Below are 27471 nucleotides of genomic sequence, written 5' to 3'. Positions count from 1 at the left end.
AAATATGTAAAGAGTTATGTGATGGCCAAGTGGACAAGAAATCCAATGAAATCCCCCTTTCAAACTTCAAATCCTGTCCTCCGTAGAATATTTCATGGGAATTTTCCCAGAAATGTATCTCCTAAATTTTATACTTATGAAACCTAAAAAATAACACTGTGTGTTTACCTGACAGCATATCCGTTTCCTCCTTCATTCTCGGAAACCTCAGGTCTGACCTTTCAATAGGCAACTGTAACAAACAGTGACAAAGAGCCCAAACCAAAAGCTAAGTAGGCAATCAGAAACATAATCCAACAATCAATCCTAAAGCCCTAAACTGAAGGACCCAGTAGACATGGAAGACACTGCAGAAATCAGAGACATCGGAGAAATACAACATCTTAGAAAGCTGTGATGGCCGAGTGGTTAGGGCGTTGGACTCGAAATCCAATGGGGTTTCCCCGCACAGGTTGGAATCCTGTTTACAGCGGTGTATTTTATACGCCGAGGGAGAGGAATCTGGTGAGAGCAAGATTTCCCGAACTCAATAGTAAGGGGATGTATAAGTAATGTAAAGAAACCTTTCACTTCCACCCTCTGGACCTGCCCTATCTCTTCCTTCAGGTTAAAATGGTAAGAAATACGTAAAGAGTTATGTGATGGCCAAGTGGACAAGAAATTCAATGAATATTTCATGGGAATTTTCCCAGAAATGTATCTTCTAAACTTTATACTTATGAAACCTAAAAAATAACACTGTGTGTTTACCTGACAGCATATCCGTTTCCTCCTTTATTCTCAGAAACCTCAGGTCTGACCTTTCAATAGGCAACTGTAACAGACAGTGACAAAGAGCCCAAACCAAAAGCTCAGTAGGCAATCATAAACTCCAATCCAACAATCAATCCTAAAGCCCTATACTGAAGGAGCCAGTAGACATGGGAGACACTGCAGATATCAGAGACATAGGAGAAATGCAACCTCTGAGAAAGCTGTGATGGCCGAGTGGTTAAGGCGTTGGACTTGAAATCCAATGGGGTTTCCCCGCACAGGCTCAAATCCTGTTTACAGCGGTGTATTTTATGCGCCGAGGGAGAGGAATCTGTTGAGAGCAAGATTACCCGAACTCAATAGTGAGGGGATGTATAAGAAATGTAAAGAAAGCCTTTCACCTCCACCCTCTGGACCTGCCCTATCTCTTCCTTCAGTTTAAAATAGTAAGAAATATGTAAAGAGTTATGTGATGGCCAAGTGGACAAGAAATCCAATTAAATCCCCCTTTCAAACTTCAAATCCTGTCCTCCGTAGAATATTTCATGGGAATTTTCCCAGAAATGTATCTCCTAAATTTTGTACTTATGAAACCTAAAAAATAACACTGTGTGTTTACCTGACAGCATATCCGTTTCCTCCTTCATTCTCGGAAACCTCAGGTCTGACCTTTCAATAGGCATTTGTGACAAACAGTGACAAAGAGACCAAACCAAAAGCTCAGTAGGCAATCAGAAACAAAATCCAACAATCAATCCTAAAGCCCTAAACTGAAGGACCCAGTAGACATGGAAGACACTGCAGAAATCAGAGACATCGGAGAAATGCAACTTCTTTGAAAGCTGTGATGGCCGAGTGGTTAAGGCGTTGGACTCGAAATCCAATGGGGTTTCCCCGCACAGGTTCGAATCCTGTTTACAGCGGTGTATTTTATGCGCCGAGGGAGAGGAATCTGGTGAGAGCAAGATTTCCCGAACTCAATAGTGAGGGGATGTATAAGTAATGTAAAGAAAACCTTTCACCTCCACCCTCTGGACCTGCCCTATCTCTTCCTTCAGGTTAAAATAGTAAGAAATATGTAAAGAGTTATGTGATGGCCAAGTGGACAAGAAATCCAATGAAATCCCCCTTTCAAACTTCAAATCCTGTCCTCCGTAGAATATTTCATGGGAATTTTCCCAGAAATGTATCTCCTAAATTTTATACTTATGAAACCTAAAAAATAACACTGTGTGTTTACCTGACAGCATATCCGTTTCCTCCTTCATTCTCGGAAACCTCAGGTCTGACCTTTCAATAGGCAACTGTAACAAACAGTGACAAAGAGCCCAAACCAAAAGCTAAGTAGGCAATCAGAAACATAATCCAACAATCAATCCTAAAGCCCTAAACTGAAGGACCCAGTAGACATGGAAGACACTGCAGAAATCAGAGACATCGGAGAAATGCAACTTCTTAGAAAGCTGTGATGGCCGAGTTGTTAAGGCGTTGGACTCGAAATCCAATGGGGTTTCCCCGCACAGGTTCGAATCCTGTTTACAGCGGTGTATCTTATGCGCCGAGGGAGAGGAATCTGGTGAGAGCAAGATTTCCCGAACTCAATAGTAAGGGGATGTATAAGTAATGTAAAGAAAACCTTTCACTTCCACCCTCTGGACCTGCCCTATCTCTTCTTTCAGGTTAAAATGGTAAGAAATACGTAAAGAGTTATGTGATGGCCAAGTGGACAAGAAATTCAATGAATATTTCATGGGAATTTTCCCAGATATGTATCTCCTAAACTTTATACTTATGAAACCTAAAAAATAACACTGTGTGTTACCTAACAGCATATCCGTTTCCTCCTTTATTCTCAGAAACCTCAGGTCTGACCTTTCAATAGGCAACTGTAACAGACAGTGACAAAGAGCCCAAACCAAAAGCTCAGTAGGCAATCATAAACTCCAATCCAACAATCAATCCTAAAGCCCTATACTGAAGGAGCCAGTAGACATGGGAGACACTGCAGATATCAGAGACATAGGAGAAATGCAACCTCTGAGAAAGCTGTGATGGCCGAGTGGTTAAGGCGTTGGACTCGAAATCCAATGGGGTTTCCCCGCACAGGTTCAAATCCTGTTTACAGCGGTGTATTTTATGCGCCGAGGGAGAGGAATCTGGTGAGAGCAAGATTTCCCGAACTCAATGGTGAGGGGATGTATAAGTAATGTAAAGAAAACCTTTCACTTCCACCCTCTGGACCTGCCCTATCTCTTCCTTCAGGTTAAAATGGTAAGAAATATGTAAAGAGTTATGTGATGGCCAAGTGGACAAGAAATTCAATGAATATTTCATGGGAATTTTCCCAGAAATGTATCTCCTAAACTTTATACTTATGAAACCTAAAAAATAACACTGTGTGTTTACCTGACAGCATATCCGTTTCCTCCTTTATTCTCGGAAACCTCAGGTCTGACCTTTCATTAGGCAACTGTAACAGACAGTGACAAAGAGCCCAAACCAAAAGCTCAGTAGGCAATCATAAACTCCAATCCAACAATCAATCCTAAAGCCCTATACTGAAGGAGCCAGTAGACATGGAAGACACTGCAGATATCAGAGACATAGGAGAAATGCAACCTCTGAGAAAGCTGTGATGGCCGAGTGGTTAAGGCGTTGGACTCGAAATCCAATGGGGTTTCCCCGCACAGGTTCAAATCCTGTTTACAGCGGTGTATTTTATGCGCCGAGGGAGAGGAATCTGTTGAGAGCAAGATTACCCGAACTCAATAGTGAGGGGATGTATAAGAAATGTAAAGAAAGCCTTTCACCTCCACCCTCTGGACCTGCCCTATCTCTTCCTTCAGGTTAAAATAGTAAGAAATATGTAAAGAGTTATGTGATGGCCAAGTGGACAAGAAATCCAATGAAATCCCCCTTTCAAACTTCAAATCCTGTCCTCCGTAGAATATTTCATGGGAATTTTCCCAGAAATGTATCTCCTAAATTTTATACTTATGAAACCTAAAAAATAACACTGTGTGTTTACCTGACAGCATATCCGTTTCCTCCTTCATTCTCGGAAACCTCAGGTCTGACCTTTCAATAGGCAACTGTAACAAACAGTGACAAAGAGCCCAAACCAAAAGCTAAGTAGGCAATCAGAAACATAATCCAACAATCAATCCTAAAGCCCTAAACTGAAGGACCCAGTAGACATGGAAGACACTGCAGAAATCAGAGACATCGGAGAAATACAACATCTTAGAAAGCTGTGATGGCCGAGTGGTTAGGGCGTTGGACTCGAAATCCAATGGGGTTTCCCCGCACAGGTTGGAATCCTGTTTACAGCGGTGTATTTTATACGCCGAGGGAGAGGAATCTGGTGAGAGCAAGATTTCCCGAACTCAATAGTAAGGGGATGTATAAGTAATGTAAAGAAACCTTTCACTTCCACCCTCTGGACCTGCCCTATCTCTTCCTTCAGGTTAAAATGGTAAGAAATACGTAAAGAGTTATGTGATGGCCAAGTGGACAAGAAATTCAATGAATATTTCATGGGAATTTTCCCAGAAATGTATCTTCTAAACTTTATACTTATGAAACCTAAAAAATAACACTGTGTGTTTACCTGACAGCATATCCGTTTCCTCCTTTATTCTCAGAAACCTCAGGTCTGACCTTTCAATAGGCAACTGTAACAGACAGTGACAAAGAGCCCAAACCAAAAGCTCAGTAGGCAATCATAAACTCCAATCCAACAATCAATCCTAAAGCCCTATACTGAAGGAGCCAGTAGACATGGGAGACACTGCAGATATCAGAGACATAGGAGAAATGCAACCTCTGAGAAAGCTGTGATGGCCGAGTGGTTAAGGCGTTGGACTTGAAATCCAATGGGGTTTCCCCGCACAGGCTCAAATCCTGTTTACAGCGGTGTATTTTATGCGCCGAGGGAGAGGAATCTGTTGAGAGCAAGATTACCCGAACTCAATAGTGAGGGGATGTATAAGAAATGTAAAGAAAGCCTTTCACCTCCACCCTCTGGACCTGCCCTATCTCTTCCTTCAGTTTAAAATAGTAAGAAATATGTAAAGAGTTATGTGATGGCCAAGTGGACAAGAAATCCAATTAAATCCCCCTTTCAAACTTCAAATCCTGTCCTCCGTAGAATATTTCATGGGAATTTTCCCAGAAATGTATCTCCTAAATTTTGTACTTATGAAACCTAAAAAATAACACTGTGTGTTTACCTGACAGCATATCCGTTTCCTCCTTCATTCTCGGAAACCTCAGGTCTGACCTTTCAATAGGCATTTGTGACAAACAGTGACAAAGAGACCAAACCAAAAGCTCAGTAGGCAATCAGAAACAAAATCCAACAATCAATCCTAAAGCCCTAAACTGAAGGACCCAGTAGACATGGAAGACACTGCAGAAATCAGAGACATCGGAGAAATGCAACTTCTTTGAAAGCTGTGATGGCCGAGTGGTTAAGGCGTTGTACTCGAAATCCAATGGGGTTTCCCCGCACAGGTTCGAATCCTGTTTACAGCGGTGTATTTTATGCGCCGAGGGAGAGGAATCTGGTGAGAGCAAGATTTCCCGAACTCAATAGTGAGGGGATGTATAAGTAATGTAAAGAAAACCTTTCACCTCCACCCTCTGGACCTGCCCTATCTCTTCCTTCAGGTTAAAATAGTAAGAAATATGTAAAGAGTTATGTGATGGCCAAGTGGACAAGAAATCCAATGAAATCCCCCTTTCAAACTTCAAATCCTGTCCTCCGTAGAATATTTCATGGGAATTTTCCCAGAAATGTATCTCCTAAATTTTGTACTTATGAAACCTAAAAAATAACACTGTGTGTTTACCTGACAGCATATCCGTTTCCTCCTTCATTCTCGGAAACCTCAGGTCTGACCTTTCAATAGGCATTTGTGACAAACAGTGACAAAGAGACCAAACCAAAAGCTAAGTAGTCAATCAGAAACATAATCCAACAATCAATCCTAAAGCCCTAAACTGAAGGACCCAGTAGACATGGAAGACACTGCAGAAATCAGAGACATCAGAGAAATGCAACTTCTTTGAAAGCTGTGATGGCCGAGTGGTTAAGGCGTTGGACTCGAAATCCAATGGGGTTTCCCCGCACAGGTTCGAATCCTGTTTACAGCGGTGTATTTTATGCGCCGAGGGAGAGGAATCTGGTGAGAGCAAGATTTCCCGAACTCAATAGTGAGGGGATGTATAAGTAATGTAAAGAAAACCTTTCACCTCCACCCTCTGGACCTGCCCTATCTCTTCCTTCAGGTTAAAATAGTAAGAAATATGTAAAGAGTTATGTGATGGCCAAGTGGACAAGATATCCAATGAAATCCCCCTTTCAAACTTCAAATCCTGTCCTCCGTAGAATATTTCATGGGAATTTTCCCAGAAATGTATCTCCTAAATTTTATACTTATGAAACCTAAAAAATAACACTGTGTGTTTACCTGACAGCATATCCGTTTCCTCCTTCATTCTCGGAAACCTCAGGTCTGACCTTTCAATAGGCAACTGTAACAAACAGTGACAAAGAGCCCAAACCAAAAGCTAAGTAGGCAATCAGAAACATAATCCAACAATCAATCCTAAAGCCCTAAACTGAAGGACCCAGTAGACATGGAAGACACTGCAGAAATCAGAGACATCGGAGAAATGCAACTTCTTAGAAAGCTGTGATGGCCGAGTTGTTAAGGCGTTGGACTCGAAATCCAATAGGGTTTCCCCGCACAGGTTCGAATCCTGTTTACAGCGGTGTATTTTATGCGCCGAGGGAGAGGAATCTGGAGAGAGCAAGATTTCCCGAACTCAATAGTAAGGGGATGTATAAGTAATGTAAAGAAAACCTTTCACTTCCACCCTCTGGACCTGCCCTATCTCTTCTTTCAGGTTAAAATGGTAAGAAATACGTAAAGAGTTATGTGATGGCCAAGTGGACAAGAAATTCAATGAATATTTCATGGGAATTTTCCCAGATATGTATCTCCTAAACTTTATACTTATGAAACCTAAAAAATAACACTGTGTGTTACCTAACAGCATATCCGTTTCCTCCTTTATTCTCAGAAACCTCAGGTCTGACCTTTCAATAGGCAACTGTAACAGACAGTGACAAAGAGCCCAAACCAAAAGCTCAGTAGGCAATCATAAACTCCAATCCAACAATCAATCCTAAAGCCCTATACTGAAGGAGCCAGTAGACATGGGAGACACTGCAGATATCAGAGACATAGGAGAAATGCAACCTCTGAGAAAGCTGTGATGGCCGAGTGGTTAAGGCGTTGGACTCGAAATCCAATGGGGTTTCCCCGCACAGGTTCAAATCCTGTTTACAGCGGTGTATTTTATGCGCCGAGGGAGAGGAATCTGGTGAGAGCAAGATTTCCCGAACTCAATGGTGAGGGGATGTATAAGTAATGTAAAGAAAACCTTTCACTTCCACCCTCTGGACCTGCCCTATCTCTTCCTTCAGGTTAAAATGGTAAGAAATATGTAAAGAGTTATGTGATGGCCAAGTGGACAAGAAATTCAATGAATATTTCATGGGAATTTTCCCAGAAATGTATCTCCTAAACTTTATACTTATGAAACCTAAAAAATAACACTGTGTGTTTACCTGACAGCATATCCGTTTCCTCCTTTATTCTCGGAAACCTCAGGTCTGACCTTTCATTAGGCAACTGTAACAGACAGTGACAAAGAGCCCAAACCAAAAGCTCAGTAGGCAATCATAAACTCCAATCCAACAATCAATCCTAAAGCCCTATACTGAAGGAGCCAGTAGACATGGGAGACACTGCAGATATCAGAGACATAGGAGAAATGCAACCTCTGAGAAAGCTGTGATGGCCGAGTGGTTAAGGCGTTGGACTCGAAATCCAATGGGGTTTCCCCGCACAGGTTCAAATCCTGTTTACACCGGTGTATTTTATGCGCCGAGGGAGAGGAATCTGTTGAGAGCAAGATTACCCGAACTCAATAGTGAGGGGATGTATAAGAAATGTAAAGAAAGCCTTTCACCTCCACCCTCTGGACCTGCCCTATCTCTTCCTTCAGGTTAAAATAGTAAGAAATATGTAAAGAGTTATGTGATGGCCAAGTGGACAAGAAATCCAATGAAATCCCCCTTTCAAACTTCAAATCCTGTCCTCCGTAGAATATTTCATGGGAATTTTCCCAGAAATGTATCTCCTAAATTTTATACTTATGAAACCTAAAAAATAACACTGTGTGTTTACCTGACAGCATATCCGTTTCCTCCTTCATTCTCGGAAACCTCAGGTCTGACCTTTCAATAGGCAACTGTAACAAACAGTGACAAAGAGCCCAAACCAAAAGCTAAGTAGGCAATCAGAAACATAATCCAACAATCAATCCTAAAGCCCTAAACTGAAGGACCCAGTAGACATGGAAGACACTGCAGAAATCAGAGACATCGGAGAAATACAACATCTTAGAAAGCTGTGATGGCCGAGTGGTTAGGGCGTTGGACTTGAAATCCAATGGGGTTTCCCCGCACAGGTTGGAATCCTGTTTACAGCGGTGTATTTTATACGCCGAGGGAGAGGAATCTGGTGAGAGCAAGATTTCCCGAACTCAATAGTAAGGGGATGTATAAGTAATGTAAAGAAACCTTTCACTTCCACCCTCTGGACCTGCCCTATCTCTTCTTTCAGGTTAAAATGGTAAGAAATACGTAAAGAGTTATGTGATGGCCAAGTGGACAAGAAATTCAATGAATATTTCATGGGAATTTTCCCAGATATGTATCTCCTAAACTTTATACTTATGAAACCTAAAAAATAACACTGTGTGTTACCTAACAGCATATCCGTTTCCTCCTTTATTCTCAGAAACCTCAGGTCTGACCTTTCAATAGGCAACTGTAACAGACAGTGACAAAGAGCCCAAACCAAAAGCTCAGTAGGCAATCATAAACTCCAATCCAACAATCAATCCTAAAGCCCTATACTGAAGGAGCCAGTAGACATGGGAGACACTGCAGATATCAGAGACATAGGAGAAATGCAACCTCTGAGAAAGCTGTGATGGCCGAGTGGTTAAGGCGTTAGACTCGAAATCCAATGGGGTTTCCCCGCACAGGTTCAAATCCTGTTTACAGCGGTGTATTTTATGCGCCGAGGGAGAGGAATCTGGTGAGAGCAAGATTTCCCGAACTCAATGGTGAGGGGATGTATAAGTAATGTAAAGAAAACCTTTCACTTCCACCCTCTGGACCTGCCCTATCTCTTCCTTCAGGTTAAAATGGTAAGAAATATGTAAAGAGTTATGTGATGGCCAAGTGGACAAGAAATTCAATGAATATTTCATGGGAATTTTCCCAGAAATGTATCTCCTAAACTTTATACTTATGAAACCTAAAAAATAACACTGTGTGTTTACCTGACAGCATAACCGTTTCCTCCTTTATTCTCGGAAACCTCAGGTCTGACCTTTCATTAGGCAACTGTAACAGACAGTGACAAAGAGCCCAAACCAAAAGCTCAGTAGGCAATCATAAACTCCAATCCAACAATCAATCCTAAAGCCCTATACTGAAGGAGCCAGTAGACATGGGAGACACTGCAGATATCAGAGACATAGGAGAAATGCAACCTCTGAGAAAGCTGTGATGGCCGAGTGGTTAAGGCGTTGGACTCGAAATCCAATGGGGTTTCCCCGCACAGGTTCATATCCTGTTTACAGCGGTGTATTTTATGCGCCGAGGGAGAGGAATCTGTTCAGAGCAAGATTACCCGAACTCAATAGTGAGGGGATGTATAAGAAATGTAAAGAAAGCCTTTCACCTCCACCCTCTGGACCTGCCCTATCTCTTCCTTCAGGTTAAAATAGTAAGAAATATGTAAAGAGTTATGTGATGGCCAAGTGGACAAGAAATCCAATGAAATCCCCCTTTCAAACTTCAAATCCTGTCCTCCGTAGAATATTTCATGGGAATTTTCCCAGAAATGTATCTCCTAAATTTTATACTTATGAAACCTAAAAAATAACACTGTGTGTTTACCTGACAGCATATCCGTTTCCTCCTTCATTCTCGGAAACCTCAGGTCTGACCTTTCAATAGGCAACTGTAACAAACAGTGACAAAGAGCCCAAACCAAAAGCTAAGTAGGCAATCAGAAACATAATCCAACAATCAATCCTAAAGCCCTAAACTGAAGGACCCAGTAGACATGGAAGACACTGCAGAAATCAGAGACATCGGAGAAATACAACATCTTAGAAAGCTGTGATGGCCGAGTGGTTAGGGCGTTGGACTCGAAATCCAATGGGGTTTCCCCGCACAGGTTGGAATCCTGTTTACAGCGGTGTATTTTATACGCCGAGGGAGAGGAATCTGGTGAGAGCAAGATTTCCCGAACTCAATAGTAAGGGGATGTATAAGTAATGTAAAGAAACCTTTCACTTCCACCCTCTGGACCTGCCCTATCTCTTCCTTCAGGTTAAAATGGTAAGAAATACGTAAAGAGTTATGTGATGGCCAAGTGGACAAGAAATTCAATGAATATTTCATGGGAATTTTCCCAGAAATGTATCTTCTAAACTTTATACTTATGAAACCTAAAAAATAACACTGTGTGTTTACCTGACAGCATATCCGTTTCCTCCTTTATTCTCAGAAACCTCAGGTCTGACCTTTCAATAGGCAACTGTAACAGACAGTGACAAAGAGCCCAAACCAAAAGCTCAGTAGGCAATCATAAACTCCAATCCAACAATCAATCCTAAAGCCCTATACTGAAGGAGCCAGTAGACATGGGAGACACTGCAGATATCAGAGACATAGGAGAAATGCAACCTCTGAGAAAGCTGTGATGGCCGAGTGGTTAAGGCGTTGGACTTGAAATCCAATGGGGTTTCCCCGCACAGGCTCAAATCCTGTTTACAGCGGTGTATTTTATGCGCCGAGGGAGAGGAATCTGTTGAGAGCAAGATTACCCGAACTCAATAGTGAGGGGATGTATAAGAAATGTAAAGAAAGCCTTTCACCTCCACCCTCTGGACCTGCCCTATCTCTTCCTTCAGTTTAAAATAGTAAGAAATATGTAAAGAGTTATGTGATGGCCAAGTGGACAAGAAATCCAATGAAATCCCCCTTTCAAACTTCAAATCCTGTCCTCCGTAGAATATTTCATGGGAATTTTCCCAGAAATGTATCTCCTAAATTTTGTACTTATGAAACCTAAAAAATAACACTGTTTGTTTACCTGACAGCATATCCGTTTCCTCCTTCATTCTCGGAAACCTCAGGTCTGACCTTTCAATAGGCATTTGTGACAAACAGTGACAAAGAGACCAAACCAAAAGCTCAGTAGGCAATCAGAAACAAAATCCAACAATCAATCCTAAAGCCCTAAACTGAAGGACCCAGTAGACATGGAAGACACTGCAGAAATCAGAGACATCGGAGAAATGCAACTTCTTTGAAAGCTGTGATGGCCGAGTGGTTAAGGCGTTGGACTCGAAATCCAATGGGGTTTCCCCGCACAGGTTCGAATCCTGTTTACAGCGGTGTATTTTATGCGCCGAGGGAGAGGAATCTGGTGAGAGCAAGATTTCCCGAACTCAATAGTGAGGGGATGTATAAGAAATGTAAAGAAAGCCTTTCACCTCCACCCTCTGGACCTGCCCTATCTCTTCCTTCAGGTTAAAATAGTAAGAAATATGTAAAGAGTTATGTGATGGCCAAGTGGACAAGAAATCCAATGAAATCCCCCTTTCAAACTTCAAATCCTGTCCTCCGTAGAATATTTCATGGGAATTTTCCCAGAAATGTATCTCCTAAATTTTATACTTATGAAACCTAAAAAATAACACTGTGTGTTTACCTGACAGCATATCCGTTTCCTCCTTCATTCTCGGAAACCTCAGGTCTGACCTTTCAATAGGCAACTGTAACAAACAGTGACAAAGAGCCCAAACCAAAAGCTAAGTAGGCAATCAGAAACATAATCCAACAATCAATCCTAAAGCCCTAAACTGAAGGACCCAGTAGACATGGAAGACACTGCAGAAATCAGAGACATCGGAGAAATACAACATCTTAGAAAGCTGTGATGGCCGAGTGGTTAGGGCGTTGGACTTGAAATCCAATGGGGTTTCCCCGCACAGGTTGGAATCCTGTTTACAGCGGTGTATTTTATACGCCGAGGGAGAGGAATCTGGTGAGAGCAAGATTTCCCGAACTCAATAGTAAGGGGATGTATAAGTAATGTAAAGAAACCTTTCACTTCCACCCTCTGGACCTGCCCTATCTCTTCTTTCAGGTTAAAATGGTAAGAAATACGTAAAGAGTTATGTGATGGCCAAGTGGACAAGAAATTCAATGAATATTTCATGGGAATTTTCCCAGATATGTATCTCCTAAACTTTATACTTATGAAACCTAAAAAATAACACTGTGTGTTACCTAACAGCATATCCGTTTCCTCCTTTATTCTCAGAAACCTCAGGTCTGACCTTTCAATAGGCAACTGTAACAGACAGTGACAAAGAGCCCAAACCAAAAGCTCAGTAGGCAATCATAAACTCCAATCCAACAATCAATCCTAAAGCCCTATACTGAAGGAGCCAGTAGACATGGGAGACACTGCAGATATCAGAGACATAGGAGAAATGCAACCTCTGAGAAAGCTGTGATGGCCGAGTGGTTAAGGCGTTAGACTCGAAATCCAATGGGGTTTCCCCGCACAGGTTCAAATCCTGTTTACAGCGGTGTATTTTATGCGCCGAGGGAGAGGAATCTGGTGAGAGCAAGATTTCCCGAACTCAATGGTGAGGGGATGTATAAGTAATGTAAAGAAAACCTTTCACTTCCACCCTCTGGACCTGCCCTATCTCTTCCTTCAGGTTAAAATGGTAAGAAATATGTAAAGAGTTATGTGATGGCCAAGTGGACAAGAAATTCAATGAATATTTCATGGGAATTTTCCCAGAAATGTATCTCCTAAACTTTATACTTATGAAACCTAAAAAATAACACTGTGTGTTTACCTGACAGCATAACCGTTTCCTCCTTTATTCTCGGAAACCTCAGGTCTGACCTTTCATTAGGCAACTGTAACAGACAGTGACAAAGAGCCCAAACCAAAAGCTCAGTAGGCAATCATAAACTCCAATCCAACAATCAATCCTAAAGCCCTATACTGAAGGAGCCAGTAGACATGGGAGACACTGCAGATATCAGAGACATAGGAGAAATGCAACCTCTGAGAAAGCTGTGATGGCCGAGTGGTTAAGGCGTTGGACTCGAAATCCAATGGGGTTTCCCCGCACAGGTTCATATCCTGTTTACAGCGGTGTATTTTATGCGCCGAGGGAGAGGAATCTGTTCAGAGCAAGATTACCCGAACTCAATAGTGAGGGGATGTATAAGAAATGTAAAGAAAGCCTTTCACCTCCACCCTCTGGACCTGCCCTATCTCTTCCTTCAGGTTAAAATAGTAAGAAATATGTAAAGAGTTATGTGATGGCCAAGTGGACAAGAAATCCAATGAAATCCCCCTTTCAAACTTCAAATCCTGTCCTCCGTAGAATATTTCATGGGAATTTTCCCAGAAATGTATCTCCTAAATTTTATACTTATGAAACCTAAAAAATAACACTGTGTGTTTACCTGACAGCATATCCGTTTCCTCCTTCATTCTCGGAAACCTCAGGTCTGACCTTTCAATAGGCAACTGTAACAAACAGTGACAAAGAGCCCAAACCAAAAGCTAAGTAGGCAATCAGAAACATAATCCAACAATCAATCCTAAAGCCCTAAACTGAAGGACCCAGTAGACATGGAAGACACTGCAGAAATCAGAGACATCGGAGAAATACAACATCTTAGAAAGCTGTGATGGCCGAGTGGTTAGGGCGTTGGACTCGAAATCCAATGGGGTTTCCCCGCACAGGTTGGAATCCTGTTTACAGCGGTGTATTTTATACGCCGAGGGAGAGGAATCTGGTGAGAGCAAGATTTCCCGAACTCAATAGTAAGGGGATGTATAAGTAATGTAAAGAAACCTTTCACTTCCACCCTCTGGACCTGCCCTATCTCTTCCTTCAGGTTAAAATGGTAAGAAATACGTAAAGAGTTATGTGATGGCCAAGTGGACAAGAAATTCAATGAATATTTCATGGGAATTTTCCCAGAAATGTATCTTCTAAACTTTATACTTATGAAACCTAAAAAATAACACTGTGTGTTTACCTGACAGCATATCCGTTTCCTCCTTTATTCTCAGAAACCTCAGGTCTGACCTTTCAATAGGCAACTGTAACAGACAGTGACAAAGAGCCCAAACCAAAAGCTCAGTAGGCAATCATAAACTCCAATCCAACAATCAATCCTAAAGCCCTATACTGAAGGAGCCAGTAGACATGGGAGACACTGCAGATATCAGAGACATAGGAGAAATGCAACCTCTGAGAAAGCTGTGATGGCCGAGTGGTTAAGGCGTTGGACTTGAAATCCAATGGGGTTTCCCCGCACAGGCTCAAATCCTGTTTACAGCGGTGTATTTTATGCGCCGAGGGAGAGGAATCTGTTGAGAGCAAGATTACCCGAACTCAATAGTGAGGGGATGTATAAGAAATGTAAAGAAAGCCTTTCACCTCCACCCTCTGGACCTGCCCTATCTCTTCCTTCAGTTTAAAATAGTAAGAAATATGTAAAGAGTTATGTGATGGCCAAGTGGACAAGAAATCCAATGAAATCCCCCTTTCAAACTTCAAATCCTGTCCTCCGTAGAATATTTCATGGGAATTTTCCCAGAAATGTATCTCCTAAATTTTGTACTTATGAAACCTAAAAAATAACACTGTGTGTTTACCTGACAGCATATCCGTTTCCTCCTTCATTCTCGGAAACCTCAGGTCTGACCTTTCAATAGGCATTTGTGACAAACAGTGACAAAGAGACCAAACCAAAAGCTCAGTAGGCAATCAGAAACAAAATCCAACAATCAATCCTAAAGCCCTAAACTGAAGGACCCAGTAGACATGGAAGACACTGCAGAAATCAGAGACATCGGAGAAATGCAACTTCTTTGAAAGCTGTGATGGCCGAGTGGTTAAGGCGTTGGACTCGAAATCCAATGGGGTTTCCCCGCACAGGTTCGAATCCTGTTTACAGCGGTGTATTTTATGCGCCGAGGGAGAGGAATCTGGTGAGAGCAAGATTTCCCGAACTCAATAGTGAGGGGATGTATAAGTAATGTAAAGAAAACCTTTCACCTCCACCCTCTGGACCTGCCCTATCTCTTCCTTCAGGTTAAAATAGTAAGAAATATGTAAAGAGTTATGTGATGGCCAAGTGGACAAGAAATCCAATGAAATCCCCCTTTCAAACTTCAAATCCTGTCCTCCGTAGAATATTTCATGGGAATTTTCCCAGAAATGTATCTCCTAAATTTTATACTTATGAAACCTAAAAAATAACACTGTGTGTTTACCTGACAGCATATCCGTTTCCTCCTTCATTCTCGGAAACCTCAGGTCTGACCTTTCAATAGGCAACTGTAACAAACAGTGACAAAGAGCCCAAACCAAAAGCTAAGTAGGCAATCAGAAACATAATCCAACAATCAATCCTAAAGCCCTAAACTGAAGGACCCAGTAGACATGGAAGACACTGCAGAAATCAGAGACATCGGAGAAATGCAACTTCTTAGAAAGCTGTGATGGCCGAGTTGTTAAGGCATTGGACTCGAAATCCAATGGGGTTTCCCCGCACAGGTTCGAATCCTGTTTACAGCGGTGTATCTTATGCGCCGAGGGAGAGGAATCTGGTGAGAGCAAGATTTCCCGAACTCAATAGTAAGGGGATGTATAAGTAATGTAAAGAAAACCTTTCACTTCCACCCTCTGGACCTGCCCTATCTCTTCTTTCAGGTTAAAATGGTAAGAAATACGTAAAGAGTTATGTGATGGCCAAGTGGACAAGAAATTCAATGAATATTTCATGGGAATTTTCCCAGATATGTATCTCCTAAACTTTATACTTATGAAACCTAAAAAATAACACTGTGTGTTACCTAACAGCATATCCGTTTCCTCCTTTATTCTCAGAAACCTCAGGTCTGACCTTTCAATAGGCAACTGTAACAGACAGTGACAAAGAGCCCAAACCAAAAGCTCAGTAGGCAATCATAAACTCCAATCCAACAATCAATCCTAAAGCCCTATACTGAAGGAGCCAGTAGACATGGGAGACACTGCAGATATCAGAGATATAGGAGAAATGCAACCTCTGAGAAAGCTGTGATGGCCGAGTGGTTAAGGCGTTGGACTCGAAATCCAATGGGGTTTCCCCGCACAGGTTCAAATCCTGTTTACAGCGGTGTATTTTATGCGCCGAGGGAGAGGAATCTGGTGAGAGCAAGATTTCCCGAACTCAATGGTGAGGGGATGTATAAGTAATGTAAAGAAAACCTTTCACTTCCACCCTCTGGACCTGCCCTATCTCTTCCTTCAGGTTAAAATGGTAAGAAATATGTAAAGAGTTATGTGATGGCCAAGTGGACAAGAAATTCAATGAATATTTCATGGGAATTTTCCCAGAAATGTATCTCCTAAACTTTATACTTATGAAACCTAAAAAATAACACTGTGTGTTTACCTGACAGCATATCCGTTTCCTCCTTTATTCTCGGAAACCTCAGGTCTGACCTTTCATTAGGCAACTGTAACAGACAGTGACAAAGAGCCCAAACCAAAAGCTCAGTAGGCAATCATAAACTCCAATCCAACAATCAATCCTAAAGCCCTATACTGAAGGAGCCAGTAGACATGGGAGACACTGCAGATATCAGAGACATAGGAGAAATGCAACCTCTGAGAAAGCTGTGATGGCCGAGTGGTTAAGGCGTTGGACTTGAAATCCAATGGGGTTTCCCCGCACAGGCTCAAATCCTGTTTACAGCGGTGTATTTTATGCGCCGAGGGAGAGGAATCTGTTGAGAGCAAGATTACCCGAACTCAATAGTGAGGGGATGTATAAGAAATGTAAAGAAAGCCTTTCACCTCCACCCTCTGGACCTGCCCTATCTCTTCCTTCAGTTTAAAATAGTAAGAAATATGTAAAGAGTTATGTGATGGCCAAGTGGACAAGAAATCCAATGAAATCCCCCTTTCAAACTTCAAATCCTGTCCTCCGTAGAATATTTCATGGGAATTTTCCCAGAAATGTATCTCCTAAATTTTGTACTTATGAAACCTAAAAAATAACACTGTGTGTTTACCTGACAGCATATCCGTTTCCTCCTTCATTCTCGGAAACCTCAGGTCTGACCTTTCAATAGGCATTTGTGACAAACAGTGACAAAGAGACCAAACCAAAAGCTCAGTAGGCAATCAGAAACAAAATCCAACAATCAATCCTAAAGCCCTAAACTGAAGGACCCAGTAGACATGGAAGACACTGCAGAAATCAGAGACATCGGAGAAATGCAACTTCTTTGAAAGCTGTGATGGCCGAGTGGTTAAGGCATTGGACTCGAAATCCAATGGGGTTTCCCCGCACAGGTTCGAATTCTGTTTACAGCTGTGTATTTTATGCGCCGAGGGAGAGGAATCTGGTGAGAGCAAGATTTCCCGAACTCAATAGTGAGGGGATGTATAAGTAATGTAAAGAAAACCTTTCACCTCCACCCTCTGGACCTGCCCTATCTCTTCCTTCAGGTTAAAATAGTAAGAAATATGTAAAGAGTTATGTGATGGCCAAGTGGACAAGAAATCCAATGAAATCCCCCTTTCAAACTTCAAATCCTGTCCTCCGTAGAATATTTCATGGGAATTTTCCCAGAAATGTATCTCCTAAATTTTATACTTATGAAACCTAAAAAATAACACTGTGTGTTTACCTGACAGCATATCCGTTTCCTCCTTCATTCTCGGAAACCTCAGGTCTGACCTTTCAATAGGCAACTGTAACAAACAGTGACAAAGAGCCCAAACCAAAAGCTAAGTAGGCAATCAGAAACATAATCCAACAATCGATCCTAAAGCCCTAAACTGAAGGACCCAGTAGACATGGAAGACACTGCAGAAATCAGAGACATCGGAGAAATGCAACTTCTTAGAAAGCTGTGATGGCCGAGTTGTTAAGGCGTTGGACTCGAAATCCAATGGGGTTTCCCCGCACAGGTTCAAATCCTGTTTACAGCGGTGTATTTTATGCGCCAAGGGAGAGGAATCTGGTGAGAGCAAGATTTCCCGAACTCAATGGTGAGGGGATGTATAAGTAATGTAAAGAAAACCTTTCACTTCCACCCTCTGGACCTGCCCTATCTCTTCCTTCAGGTTAAAATGGTAAGAAATATGTAAAGAGTTATGTGATGGCCAAGTGGACAAGAAATTCAATGAATATTTCATGGGAATTTTCCCAGAAATGTATCTCCTAAACTTTATACTTATGAAACCTAAAAAATAACACTGTGTGTTTACCTGACAGCATATCCGTTTCCTCCTTTATTCTCGGAAACCTCAGGTCTGACCTTTCATTAGGCAACTGTAACAGACAGTGACAAAGAGCCCAAACCAAAAGCTCAGTAGGCAATCATAAACTCTAATCCAACAATCAATCCTAAAGCCCTATACTGAAGGAGCCAGTAGACATGGGAGACACTGCAGATATCAGAGACATAGGAGAAATGCAACCTCTGAGAAAGCTGTGATGGCCGAGTGGTTAAGGCGTTGGACTCGAAATCCAATGGGGTTTCCCCGCACAGGTTCAAATCCTGTTTACAGCGGTGTATTTTATGCGCCGAGGGAGAGGAATCTGTTGAGAGCAAGATTACCCGAACTCAATAGTGAGGGGATGTATAAGAAATGTAAAGAAAGCCTTTCACCTCCACCCTCTGGACCTGCCCTATCTCTTCCTTCAGGTTAAAATAGTAAGAAATATGTAAAGAGTTATGTGATGGCCAAGTGGACAAGAAATCCAATGAAATCCCCCTTTCAAACTTCAAATCCTGTCCTCCGTAGAATATTTCATGGGAATTTTCCCAGAAATGTATCTCCTAAATTTTATACTTATGAAACCTAAAAAATAACACTGTGTGTTTACCTGACAGCATATCCGTTTCCTCCTTCATTCTCGGAAACCTCAGGTCTGACCTTTCAATAGGCAACTGTAACAAACAGTGACAAAGAGCCCAAACCAAAAGCTAAGTAGGCAATCAGAAACATAATCCAACAATCAATCCTAAAGCCCTAAACTGAAGGACCCAGTAGACATGGAAGACACTGCAGAAATCAGAGACATCGGAGAAATACAACATCTTAGAAAGCTGTGATGGCCGAGTGGTTAGGGCGTTGGACTCGAAATCCAATGGGGTTTCCCCGCACAGGTTAGAATCCTGTTTACAGCGGTGTATTTTATACGCCGAGGGAGAGGAATCTGATGAGAGCAAGATTTCCCGAACTCAATAGTAAGGGGATGTATAAGTAATGTAAAGAAACCTTTCACTTCCACCCTCTGGACCTGCCCTATCTCTTCTTTCAGGTTAAAATGGTAAGAAATACGTAAAGAGTTATGTGATGGCCAAGTGGACAAGAAATTCAATGAATATTTCATGGGAATTTTCCCAGATATGTATCTCCTAAACTTTATACTTATGAAACCTAAAAAATAACACTGTGTGTTACCTAACAGCATATCCGTTTCCTCCTTTATTCTCAGAAACCTCAGGTCTGACCTTTCAATAGGCAACTGTAACAGACAGTGACAAAGAGCCCAAACCAAAAGCTCAGTAGGCAATCATAAACTCCAATCCAACAATCAATCCTAAAGCCCTATACTGAAGGAGCCAGTAGACATGGGAGACACTGCAGATATCAGAGACATAGGAGAAGTGAAACCTCTGAGAAAGCTGTGATGGCCGAGTGGTTAAGGCGTTGGACTCAAAATCCAATGGGGTTTCCCCGCACAGGTTCAAATCCTGTTTACAGCGGTGTATTTTATGCGCCGAGGGAGAGGAATCTGGTGAGAGCAAGATTTCCCGAACTCAATGGTGAGGGGATGTATAAGTAATGTAAAGAAAACCTTTCACTTCCACCCTCTGGACCTGCCCTATCTCTTCCTTCAGGTTAAAATGGTAAGAAATATGTAAAGAGTTATGTGATGGCCAAGTGGACAAGAAATTCAATGAATATTTCATGGGAATTTTCCCAGAAATGTATCTCCTAAACTTTATACTTATGAAACCTAAAAAATAACACTGTGTGTTTACCTGACAGCATAACCGTTTCCTCCTTTATTCTCGGAAACCTCAGGTCTGACCTTTCATTAGGCAACTGTAACAGACAGTGACAAAGAGCCCAAACCAAAAGCTCAGTAGGCAATCATAAACTCCAATCCAACAATCAATCCTAAAGCCCTATACTGAAGGAGCCAGTAGACATGGGAGACACTGCAGATATCAGAGACATAGGAGAAATGCAACCTCTGAGAAAGCTGTGATGGCCGAGTGGTTAAGGCGTTGGACTCGAAATCCAATGGGGTTTCCCCGCACAGGTTCATATCCTGTTTACAGCGGTGTATTTTATGCGCCGAGGGAGAGGAATCTGTTGAGAGCAAGATTACTCGAACTCAATAGTGAGGGGATGTATAAGAAATGTAAAGAAAGCCTTTCACCTCCACCCTCTGGACCTGCCCTATCTCTTCCTTCAGGTTAAAATAGTAAGAAATATGTAAAGAGTTATGTGATGGCCAAGTGGACAAGAAATCCAATGAAATCCCCCTTTCAAACTTCAAATCCTGTCCTCCGTAGAATATTTCATGGGAATTTTCCCAGAAATGTATCTCCTAAATTTTATACTTATGAAACCTAAAAAATAACACTGTGTGTTTACCTGACAGCATATCCGTTTCCTCCTTTATTCTCGGAAACCTCAGGTCTGACCTTTCATTAGGCAACTGTAACAGACAGTGACAAAGAGCCCAAACCAAAAGCTCAGTAGGCAATCAGAAACATAATCCAACAATCAATCCTAAAGCCCTAAACTGAAGGACCCAGTAGACATGGAAGACACTGCAGAAATCAGAGACATCGGAGAAATACAACATCTTAGAAAGCTGTGATGGCCGAGTGGTTAGGGCGTTGGACTCGAAATCCAATGGGGTTTCCCCGCACAGGTTGGAATCCTGTTTACAGCGGTGTATTTTATACGCCGAGGGAGAGGAATCTGGTGAGAGCAAGATTTCCCGAACTCAATAGTAAGGGGATGTATAAGTCATGTAAAGAAAGCCTTTCACTTCCACCCTCTGGACCTGCCCTATCTCTTCCTTCAGGTTAAAATGGTAAGAAATACGTAAAGAGTTATGTGATGGCCAAGTGGACAAGAAATTCAATGAATATTTCATGGGAATTTTCCCAGAAATGTATCTTCTAAACTTTATACTTATGAAACCTAAAAAATAACACTGTGTGTTTACCTGACAGCATATCCGTTTCCTCCTTTATTCTCAGAAACCTCAGGTCTGACCTTTCAATAGGCAACTGTAACAGACAGTGACAAAGAGCCCAAACCAAAAGCTCAGTAGGCAATCATAAACTCCAATCCAACAATCAATCCTAAAGCCCTAAACTGAAGGACCCAGTAGACATGGAAGACACTGCAGAAATCAGAGACATCGGAGAAATGCAACTTCTTTGAAAGCTGTGATGGCCGAGTGGTTAAGGCGTTGGACTCGAAATCCAATGGGGTTTCCCCGCACAGGTTCGAATCCTGTTTACAGCGGTGTATTTTATGCGCCGAGGGAGAGGAATCTGTTGAGAGCAAGATTTCCCGAACTCAATAGTGAGGGGATGTATAAGTAATGTAAAGAAAACCTTTCACTTCCACCCTCTGGACCTGCCCTATCTCTTCCTTCAGGTTAAAATGGTAAGAAATATGTAAAGAGTTATGTGATGGCCAAGTGGACAAGAAATTCAATGAATATTTCATGGGAATTTTCCCAGAAATGTATCTCCTAAACTTTATACTTATGAAACCTAAAAAATAACACTGTGTGTTTACCTGACAGCATATCCGTTTCCTCCTTTATTCTCGGAAACCTCAGGTCTGACCTTTCATTAGGCAACTGTAACAGACAGTGACAAAGAGCCCAAACCAAAAGCTCAGTAGGCAATCATAAACTCCAATCCAACAATCAATCCTAAAGCCCTACACTGAAGGAGCCAGTAGACATGGGAGACACTGCAGATATCAGAGACATAGGAGAAATGCAACCTCTGAGAAAGCTGTGATGGCCGAGTGGTTAAGGCGTTGGACTCGAAATCCAATGGGGTTTCCCCGCACAGGTTCGAATCCTGTTTACAGCGGTGTATTTTATGCGCCGAGGGAGAGGAATCTGTTGAGAGCAAGATTACCCGAACTCAATAGTGAGGGGATGTATAAGAAATGTAAAGAAAGCCTTTCACCTCCACCCTCTGGACCTGCCCTATCTCTTCCTTCAGGTTAAAATAGTAAGAAATATGTAAAGAGTTAAGTGATGGCCAAGTGGACAAGAAATCCAATGAAATCCCCCTTTCAAACTTCAAATCCTGTCCTCCGTAGAATATTTCATGGGAATTTTCCCAGAAATGTATCTCCTAAATTTTATACTTATGAAACCTAAAAAATAACACTGTGTGTTTACCTGACAGCATATCCGTTTCCTCCTTCATTCTCGGAAACCTCAGGTCTGACCTTTCAATAGGCAACTGTAACAAACAGTGACAAAGAGCCCAAACCAAAAGCTAAGTAGGCAATCAGAAACAAAATCCAACAATCAATCCTAAAGCCCTAAACTGAAGGACCCAGTAGACATGGAAGACACTGCAGAAATCAGAGACATCGGAGAAATGCAACTTCTTAGAAAGCTGTGATGGCCGAGTGGTTAAGGCGTTGGACTCGAAATCCAATGGGGTTTCCCCGCTCAGGTTCGAATCCTGTTTACAGCGGTGTATTTTATGCGCCGAGGGAGAGGAATCTGGTGAGAGCAAGATTTCCCGAACTCAATAGTAAGGGGATGTATAAGTAATGTAAAGAAAACCTTTCACTTCCACCCTCTGGACCTGCCCTATCTCTTCCTTCAGGTTAAAATGGTAAGAAATATGTAAAGAGTTATGTGATGGCCAAGTGGACAAGAAATTCAATGAACATTTCATGGGAATTTTCCCAGAAATGTATCTCCTAAACTTTATACTTATGAAACCTAAAAAATAACACTGTGTGTTTACCTGACAGCATATCCGTTTCCTCCTTTATTCTCGGAAACCTCAGGTCTGACCTTTCAATAGGCAACTGTAACAGACAGTGACAAAGAGCCCAAACCAAAAGCTCAGTAGGCAATCATAAACTCCAATCCAACAATCAATCCTAAAGCCCTATACTGAAGGAGCCAGTAGACATGGGAGACACTGCAGATATCAGAGACATAGGAGAAATGCAACCTCTGAGAAAGCTGAGATGGCCGAGTGGTTAAGGCGTTGGACTCGAAATCCAATGGGGTTTCCCCGCACAGGTTCAAATCCTGTTTACAGCGGTGTATTTTATGCGCCGAGGGAGAGGAATCTGTTGAGAGCAAGATTACCCGAACTCAATAGTGAGGGGATGTATAAGAAATGTAAAGAAAGCCTTTCACCTCCACCCTCTGGACCTGCCCTATCTCTTCCTTCAGGTTAAAATAGTAAGAAATATGTAAAGAGTTATGTGATGGCCAAGTGGACAAGAAATCCAATGAAATCCCCCTTTCAAACTTCAAATCCTGTCCTCCGTAGAATATTTCATGGGAATTTTCCCAGAAATGTATCTCCTAAATTTTATACTTATGAAACCTAAAAAATAACACTGTGTGTTTACCTGACAGCATATCCGTTTCCTCCTTCATTCTCGGAAACCTCAGGTCTGACCTTTCAATAGGCAACTGTAACAAACAGTGACAAAGAGCCCAAACCAAAAGCTCAGTAGGCAATCAGAAACATAATCCAACAATCAATCCTAAAGCCCTAAACTGACGGACTCAGTAGACATGGGAGACACTGCAGAAATCAGAGACATCGGAGAAATACAGCTTCCGAGAAAGCTGTGATGGCCAAGTGGTTAGGGCGTTGGACTTGAAATCCAATGGGGTCTCCCCGCACAGGTTCAAATCCTGTTCACAGCGCTAGACTCTATATTTTGAAAGATTAAACCTTGCATTTGAAAGTTCAAGCAAAAGAAGTTTTGAGAGCTAAGTAAAACAACACTCCTTTTGCAATGGGGTTTTCCCGCACAGGTTCAAATCCTGTTTACAGCTGTGTATTTTATGCGCCGAGGGAGAGAAATCTGGTGAGAGCAAGATTGCCCAAACTCAATAGTGAGGGGATGTATAAGTAATGTAAAGAAAGCCTTTCACATCCACCCTCTGGACCTACCCTATCTTTTCCTTCTGGTTAAAATGGTAAGAAATATGTAAAGAGTTATGTGATGACCAAGTGGAGAAGAAATCCAATAAGATCCACCTTTCAAACTTCAAATCCTTTCCTCCGTAGAATATTTCATGGGAATTATCCCAAAAATATATCTCCTAAACTTTATACATATGAAACCTAAAAAATAACACTGTATGTTTTCCTGACAGCATATCCGTTTCCTCCTTCATTCTCGGAAACCTCAGGTCTGACCTTTCAATAGGCAACTGTAACAGACAGTGACAAAGAGCCCAAACCAAAAGCTCAGTAGGCAATCAGAAACAAAATCCAACAATCAATCCTAAAGCCCTAAACTGAAGGACCCAGTAGACATGGGAGACAATACAGAAATCAGAGACATCAGAGAAATGCAACTTCAGAGAAAGCTGTGATGGCCGAGTGGTTAAGGCGTTGGACTTGAAATCCAATGGGTTCTCCCCGCATAGGTTCAAATCCTGTTCACAGAGCTAGGTTCTATATTTTGAAAGATTAAACCTTGCAATTGAAAGTTCAAGCAAAAGAAGTTTTGAGAGCTAAGTAAAACAACACTCCTTTTGCAATGGGGTTTTCCCGCACAGGTTCAAATTCTGTTTACAGCTGTGTATTTTATGCGCCGAGGGAGAGAAATCTGGTGAGATCAAGATTGCCCGAACTCAATAGTGAGGGGATGTATAAGTAATGTAAAGAAAGCCTTTCACATCCACCCTCTGGACCTACCCTATCTCTTCCTTCAGGTTAAAATGGTAAGAAATATGTAAAGAGTTATGTGATGACCAAGTGGACAAGAAATCCAATAAGATCCCCCTTTCAAACTTCAAATCCTGTCCTCCGTAGAATATTTCATGGGAATTATCCCAAAAATATATCTCCTAAACTTTATACATATGAAACCTAAAAAATAACACTGTATGTTTTCCTGACAGCATATCCGTTTCCTCCTTCATTCTCGGAAACCTCAGGTCTGACCTTTCAATAGGCAACTGTAACAGACAGTGACAAAGAGCCCAAACCAAAAGCTCAGTAGGCAATCAGAAACAAAATCCAACAATCAATCCTAAAGCCCTAAACTGAAGGACCCAGTAGACATGGGAGACACTGCAGAAATCAGAGACATCAGAGAAATGCACCTTCCGAGAAAGCTGTGATGGCCGAGTGGTTAAGGCGTTGGACTTAAAAATCAAATGGGGTCTCCCCGCATAGGTTCAAATCCTGTTCACAGCGCTAGGCTCTATATTTTGAAAGATTAAACCTTGCAATTGAAAGCTCAAGCAAAAGAAGTTTTGAGAGCTAAGTAAAACAACACTCATTTTGCAATGGGGTTTTCCCGCACGGGTTCAAATCCTGTTTACAGCGGTGTATTTTATGCGCCGAGGGAGAGAAATCTGGTGAGAGCAAGATTGCCCGAACTCAATAGTGAGGGGATGTATAAGTAATGTAAAGAAAGCCTTTCACATCCACCCTCTGGACCTACCCTATCTCTTCCTTCAGGTTAAAATGGTAAGAAATATGTAAAGAGTTGTGTGATGGCCAAGTGGACAAGAAATCCAATGAGATCCCCCTTTCAAACTTCAAATCCTGTCCTCCGTAGAATATTTCATGGGAATTTTCCCAGAAATGAATCTCCTAAACTTTATACATATGAAAACTAAAAAATAACACTGTGTGTTTACCTGACAGCATATCCATTTCCTCCTTCATTCTCGGAAACCTCAGGTCTGACCTTTCAATAGGCAACTGTAACAGACAGTGACAAAGAGCCCAAACCAAAAGCTCAGTAGGCAATCAGAAACATAATCCAACAATCAATCCTAAAGCCCTAAACTGAAGGACCCAGTAGACATGGGAGACACTGCAGAAATCAGAGACATCGGAGAAATGCACCTTCCGAGAAAGCTGTGATGGCCGAGTGGTGAAGGCGATGGACTTGAAATCCAATGGGGTTTCCCCACATAGGTTCAAATCCTGTTCACAGCGCTAGGCTCTATATTTTGAAAGATTAAACCTTGCAATTGAAAGTTCAAGCAAAAGAAGTTTTGAGAGCTAAGTAAAACAACACTAATTTTGCAATGGGGTTTTCCCGCACAGGTTCAAATTCTTTTTACAGCTGTGTATTTTATGCGCCGAGGGAGAGAAATCTGGTGAGAGCAAGATTGCCCGAACTCAATAGTGAGGGGATGTATAAGTAATGTAAAGAAAGCCTTTCACTTCCACCCTCTGGACCTGCCCTATCTCTTCCTTCAGGTTAAAATGCTAAGAAATATGTAAAGAGTTATGTGATGGCCAAGTGGACAAGAAATCCAATGAGATCCCCCTTTCAAACTTCAAATCCTGTCCTCCGTAGAATATTTTAAGGGAATTTTCCCAGAAATGTATCTCCTAAACTTTATGCTTATGAAACCTAAAAAATAACACTGTGTGTTTACCTGACAGCATATCCGTTTCCTCCTTCATTCTCGAAAACCTCTGGTCTGACCTTTCAATAGGCAACTGTAACAGACAGTGACAAAGAGCCCAAACCAAAAGCTCAGTAGGCAATCAGAAACATAATCTAACAATCAATCCTAAAGCCCTAAACCGAAGGACCCAGTAGACATGGAAGAAACTGCAGAAATCAGAGACATCGGAGACACGCAACTTTCGAGAAAGCTGTGATGGCAGAGTGGTTAAGGCGTTGGACTTGAAATCCAATGGGGTCTCCCCGCATAGGTTCAAATCCTGTTCACAGCGCTAGGCTCTATATTTTGAAAGATTAAACCTTGCAATTGAAAGTTCAAGCAAAAGATGTTTTGAGAGCTAAGTAAAACAACACTCATTTTGCAATGGTGTTTTCCCGCACAGGTTCAAATCCTGTTTACAGCGGTGTATTTTATGCGCCGAGGGAGAGGAATCTGGTGAGAGCAAGATTACCCGAACTCAATAGTGAGGGGATGTATAAGTAATGTAAAGAAAGCCTTTCACTTCCACCCTCTGGACCTACCCTATCTCTTCCTTCAGGTTAAAATGGTAAGAAATATGTAAAGAGTTATGTGATGACCAAGTGGACAAGAAATCCAATAAGATCCCCCTTTCAAACTTCAAATCCTGTCCTCCGTAGAATATTTCATGGGAATTATCCCAAAAATATATCTCCTAAACTTTATACATATGAAACCTAAAAAATAACACTGTATGTTTTCCTGACAGCATATCCGTTTCCTCCTTCATTCTCGGAAACCTCAGGTCTGACCTTTCAATAGGCAACTGTAAC

General features: G+C 41.8%; 44 non-coding genes across 44 annotated transcripts; all 44 read left to right on the top strand.

Annotated features, from left to right (window-relative positions):
* Window positions 1-390: 390 nt before the first annotated feature.
* On the top strand, window positions 391-472 carry TRNAS-CGA (transfer RNA serine (anticodon CGA)). The gene has a single exon. It is a non-coding gene; the product is annotated as a tRNA-Ser (tRNA).
* Window positions 473-973: 501 nt separating this feature from the next.
* Window positions 974-1055, top strand: TRNAS-UGA (transfer RNA serine (anticodon UGA)). Its single transcript has one exon. It is a non-coding gene; the product is annotated as a tRNA-Ser (tRNA).
* Window positions 1056-1594: 539 nt separating this feature from the next.
* On the top strand, window positions 1595-1676 carry TRNAS-CGA (transfer RNA serine (anticodon CGA)). Its single transcript has one exon. It is a non-coding gene; the product is annotated as a tRNA-Ser (tRNA).
* A 539-nt stretch (window positions 1677-2215) lies between these two features.
* Window positions 2216-2297, top strand: TRNAS-CGA (transfer RNA serine (anticodon CGA)). Its single transcript has one exon. It is a non-coding gene; the product is annotated as a tRNA-Ser (tRNA).
* A 501-nt stretch (window positions 2298-2798) lies between these two features.
* On the top strand, window positions 2799-2880 carry TRNAS-CGA (transfer RNA serine (anticodon CGA)). Its single transcript has one exon. It is a non-coding gene; the product is annotated as a tRNA-Ser (tRNA).
* Window positions 2881-3382: 502 nt separating this feature from the next.
* Window positions 3383-3464, top strand: TRNAS-CGA (transfer RNA serine (anticodon CGA)). The gene has a single exon. It is a non-coding gene; the product is annotated as a tRNA-Ser (tRNA).
* Window positions 3465-4003: 539 nt separating this feature from the next.
* TRNAS-CGA (transfer RNA serine (anticodon CGA)) lies at window positions 4004-4085 on the top strand. The gene has a single exon. It is a non-coding gene; the product is annotated as a tRNA-Ser (tRNA).
* Window positions 4086-4586: 501 nt separating this feature from the next.
* TRNAS-UGA (transfer RNA serine (anticodon UGA)) lies at window positions 4587-4668 on the top strand. The gene has a single exon. It is a non-coding gene; the product is annotated as a tRNA-Ser (tRNA).
* Window positions 4669-5207: 539 nt separating this feature from the next.
* TRNAS-CGA (transfer RNA serine (anticodon CGA)) lies at window positions 5208-5289 on the top strand. Its single transcript has one exon. It is a non-coding gene; the product is annotated as a tRNA-Ser (tRNA).
* A 539-nt stretch (window positions 5290-5828) lies between these two features.
* Window positions 5829-5910, top strand: TRNAS-CGA (transfer RNA serine (anticodon CGA)). Its single transcript has one exon. It is a non-coding gene; the product is annotated as a tRNA-Ser (tRNA).
* Window positions 5911-6449: 539 nt separating this feature from the next.
* Window positions 6450-6531, top strand: TRNAS-CGA (transfer RNA serine (anticodon CGA)). The gene has a single exon. It is a non-coding gene; the product is annotated as a tRNA-Ser (tRNA).
* A 501-nt stretch (window positions 6532-7032) lies between these two features.
* TRNAS-CGA (transfer RNA serine (anticodon CGA)) lies at window positions 7033-7114 on the top strand. Its single transcript has one exon. It is a non-coding gene; the product is annotated as a tRNA-Ser (tRNA).
* Window positions 7115-7616: 502 nt separating this feature from the next.
* On the top strand, window positions 7617-7698 carry TRNAS-CGA (transfer RNA serine (anticodon CGA)). Its single transcript has one exon. It is a non-coding gene; the product is annotated as a tRNA-Ser (tRNA).
* Window positions 7699-8237: 539 nt separating this feature from the next.
* TRNAS-UGA (transfer RNA serine (anticodon UGA)) lies at window positions 8238-8319 on the top strand. Its single transcript has one exon. It is a non-coding gene; the product is annotated as a tRNA-Ser (tRNA).
* A 500-nt stretch (window positions 8320-8819) lies between these two features.
* Window positions 8820-8901, top strand: TRNAS-CGA (transfer RNA serine (anticodon CGA)). Its single transcript has one exon. It is a non-coding gene; the product is annotated as a tRNA-Ser (tRNA).
* Window positions 8902-9403: 502 nt separating this feature from the next.
* Window positions 9404-9485, top strand: TRNAS-CGA (transfer RNA serine (anticodon CGA)). The gene has a single exon. It is a non-coding gene; the product is annotated as a tRNA-Ser (tRNA).
* Window positions 9486-10024: 539 nt separating this feature from the next.
* On the top strand, window positions 10025-10106 carry TRNAS-CGA (transfer RNA serine (anticodon CGA)). Its single transcript has one exon. It is a non-coding gene; the product is annotated as a tRNA-Ser (tRNA).
* Window positions 10107-10607: 501 nt separating this feature from the next.
* On the top strand, window positions 10608-10689 carry TRNAS-UGA (transfer RNA serine (anticodon UGA)). Its single transcript has one exon. It is a non-coding gene; the product is annotated as a tRNA-Ser (tRNA).
* A 539-nt stretch (window positions 10690-11228) lies between these two features.
* On the top strand, window positions 11229-11310 carry TRNAS-CGA (transfer RNA serine (anticodon CGA)). The gene has a single exon. It is a non-coding gene; the product is annotated as a tRNA-Ser (tRNA).
* Window positions 11311-11849: 539 nt separating this feature from the next.
* On the top strand, window positions 11850-11931 carry TRNAS-UGA (transfer RNA serine (anticodon UGA)). The gene has a single exon. It is a non-coding gene; the product is annotated as a tRNA-Ser (tRNA).
* A 500-nt stretch (window positions 11932-12431) lies between these two features.
* On the top strand, window positions 12432-12513 carry TRNAS-CGA (transfer RNA serine (anticodon CGA)). The gene has a single exon. It is a non-coding gene; the product is annotated as a tRNA-Ser (tRNA).
* A 502-nt stretch (window positions 12514-13015) lies between these two features.
* On the top strand, window positions 13016-13097 carry TRNAS-CGA (transfer RNA serine (anticodon CGA)). The gene has a single exon. It is a non-coding gene; the product is annotated as a tRNA-Ser (tRNA).
* A 539-nt stretch (window positions 13098-13636) lies between these two features.
* Window positions 13637-13718, top strand: TRNAS-CGA (transfer RNA serine (anticodon CGA)). The gene has a single exon. It is a non-coding gene; the product is annotated as a tRNA-Ser (tRNA).
* A 501-nt stretch (window positions 13719-14219) lies between these two features.
* TRNAS-UGA (transfer RNA serine (anticodon UGA)) lies at window positions 14220-14301 on the top strand. Its single transcript has one exon. It is a non-coding gene; the product is annotated as a tRNA-Ser (tRNA).
* Window positions 14302-14840: 539 nt separating this feature from the next.
* Window positions 14841-14922, top strand: TRNAS-CGA (transfer RNA serine (anticodon CGA)). The gene has a single exon. It is a non-coding gene; the product is annotated as a tRNA-Ser (tRNA).
* A 539-nt stretch (window positions 14923-15461) lies between these two features.
* TRNAS-CGA (transfer RNA serine (anticodon CGA)) lies at window positions 15462-15543 on the top strand. Its single transcript has one exon. It is a non-coding gene; the product is annotated as a tRNA-Ser (tRNA).
* Window positions 15544-16044: 501 nt separating this feature from the next.
* TRNAS-CGA (transfer RNA serine (anticodon CGA)) lies at window positions 16045-16126 on the top strand. The gene has a single exon. It is a non-coding gene; the product is annotated as a tRNA-Ser (tRNA).
* Window positions 16127-16628: 502 nt separating this feature from the next.
* Window positions 16629-16710, top strand: TRNAS-UGA (transfer RNA serine (anticodon UGA)). The gene has a single exon. It is a non-coding gene; the product is annotated as a tRNA-Ser (tRNA).
* A 539-nt stretch (window positions 16711-17249) lies between these two features.
* Window positions 17250-17331, top strand: TRNAS-CGA (transfer RNA serine (anticodon CGA)). The gene has a single exon. It is a non-coding gene; the product is annotated as a tRNA-Ser (tRNA).
* A 539-nt stretch (window positions 17332-17870) lies between these two features.
* On the top strand, window positions 17871-17952 carry TRNAS-CGA (transfer RNA serine (anticodon CGA)). Its single transcript has one exon. It is a non-coding gene; the product is annotated as a tRNA-Ser (tRNA).
* Window positions 17953-18454: 502 nt separating this feature from the next.
* Window positions 18455-18536, top strand: TRNAS-CGA (transfer RNA serine (anticodon CGA)). The gene has a single exon. It is a non-coding gene; the product is annotated as a tRNA-Ser (tRNA).
* A 539-nt stretch (window positions 18537-19075) lies between these two features.
* TRNAS-CGA (transfer RNA serine (anticodon CGA)) lies at window positions 19076-19157 on the top strand. The gene has a single exon. It is a non-coding gene; the product is annotated as a tRNA-Ser (tRNA).
* A 500-nt stretch (window positions 19158-19657) lies between these two features.
* TRNAL-CAA (transfer RNA leucine (anticodon CAA)) lies at window positions 19658-19739 on the top strand. The gene has a single exon. It is a non-coding gene; the product is annotated as a tRNA-Leu (tRNA).
* Window positions 19740-20241: 502 nt separating this feature from the next.
* TRNAS-CGA (transfer RNA serine (anticodon CGA)) lies at window positions 20242-20323 on the top strand. Its single transcript has one exon. It is a non-coding gene; the product is annotated as a tRNA-Ser (tRNA).
* A 539-nt stretch (window positions 20324-20862) lies between these two features.
* TRNAS-CGA (transfer RNA serine (anticodon CGA)) lies at window positions 20863-20944 on the top strand. The gene has a single exon. It is a non-coding gene; the product is annotated as a tRNA-Ser (tRNA).
* Window positions 20945-21446: 502 nt separating this feature from the next.
* TRNAS-CGA (transfer RNA serine (anticodon CGA)) lies at window positions 21447-21528 on the top strand. The gene has a single exon. It is a non-coding gene; the product is annotated as a tRNA-Ser (tRNA).
* Window positions 21529-22030: 502 nt separating this feature from the next.
* On the top strand, window positions 22031-22112 carry TRNAS-CGA (transfer RNA serine (anticodon CGA)). The gene has a single exon. It is a non-coding gene; the product is annotated as a tRNA-Ser (tRNA).
* Window positions 22113-22651: 539 nt separating this feature from the next.
* TRNAS-CGA (transfer RNA serine (anticodon CGA)) lies at window positions 22652-22733 on the top strand. Its single transcript has one exon. It is a non-coding gene; the product is annotated as a tRNA-Ser (tRNA).
* A 502-nt stretch (window positions 22734-23235) lies between these two features.
* Window positions 23236-23317, top strand: TRNAS-CGA (transfer RNA serine (anticodon CGA)). The gene has a single exon. It is a non-coding gene; the product is annotated as a tRNA-Ser (tRNA).
* A 539-nt stretch (window positions 23318-23856) lies between these two features.
* On the top strand, window positions 23857-23938 carry TRNAS-UGA (transfer RNA serine (anticodon UGA)). Its single transcript has one exon. It is a non-coding gene; the product is annotated as a tRNA-Ser (tRNA).
* A 671-nt stretch (window positions 23939-24609) lies between these two features.
* On the top strand, window positions 24610-24693 carry TRNAS-UGA (transfer RNA serine (anticodon UGA)). The gene has a single exon. It is a non-coding gene; the product is annotated as a tRNA-Ser (tRNA).
* Window positions 24694-25362: 669 nt separating this feature from the next.
* TRNAL-UAA (transfer RNA leucine (anticodon UAA)) lies at window positions 25363-25445 on the top strand. The gene has a single exon. It is a non-coding gene; the product is annotated as a tRNA-Leu (tRNA).
* A 671-nt stretch (window positions 25446-26116) lies between these two features.
* On the top strand, window positions 26117-26198 carry TRNAS-UGA (transfer RNA serine (anticodon UGA)). The gene has a single exon. It is a non-coding gene; the product is annotated as a tRNA-Ser (tRNA).
* Window positions 26199-26869: 671 nt separating this feature from the next.
* Window positions 26870-26951, top strand: TRNAS-UGA (transfer RNA serine (anticodon UGA)). Its single transcript has one exon. It is a non-coding gene; the product is annotated as a tRNA-Ser (tRNA).
* Window positions 26952-27471: the final 520 nt, after the last annotated feature.

Source organism: Hyla sarda, chromosome 4, assembly GCF_029499605.1.
Source record: "Hyla sarda isolate aHylSar1 chromosome 4, aHylSar1.hap1, whole genome shotgun sequence".
Taxonomy (NCBI): domain Eukaryota; kingdom Metazoa; phylum Chordata; class Amphibia; order Anura; family Hylidae; genus Hyla; species Hyla sarda.
Note: the sequence above shows the minus strand (reverse complement) of the source record. Positions and strands in the feature narration are given on the sequence as shown.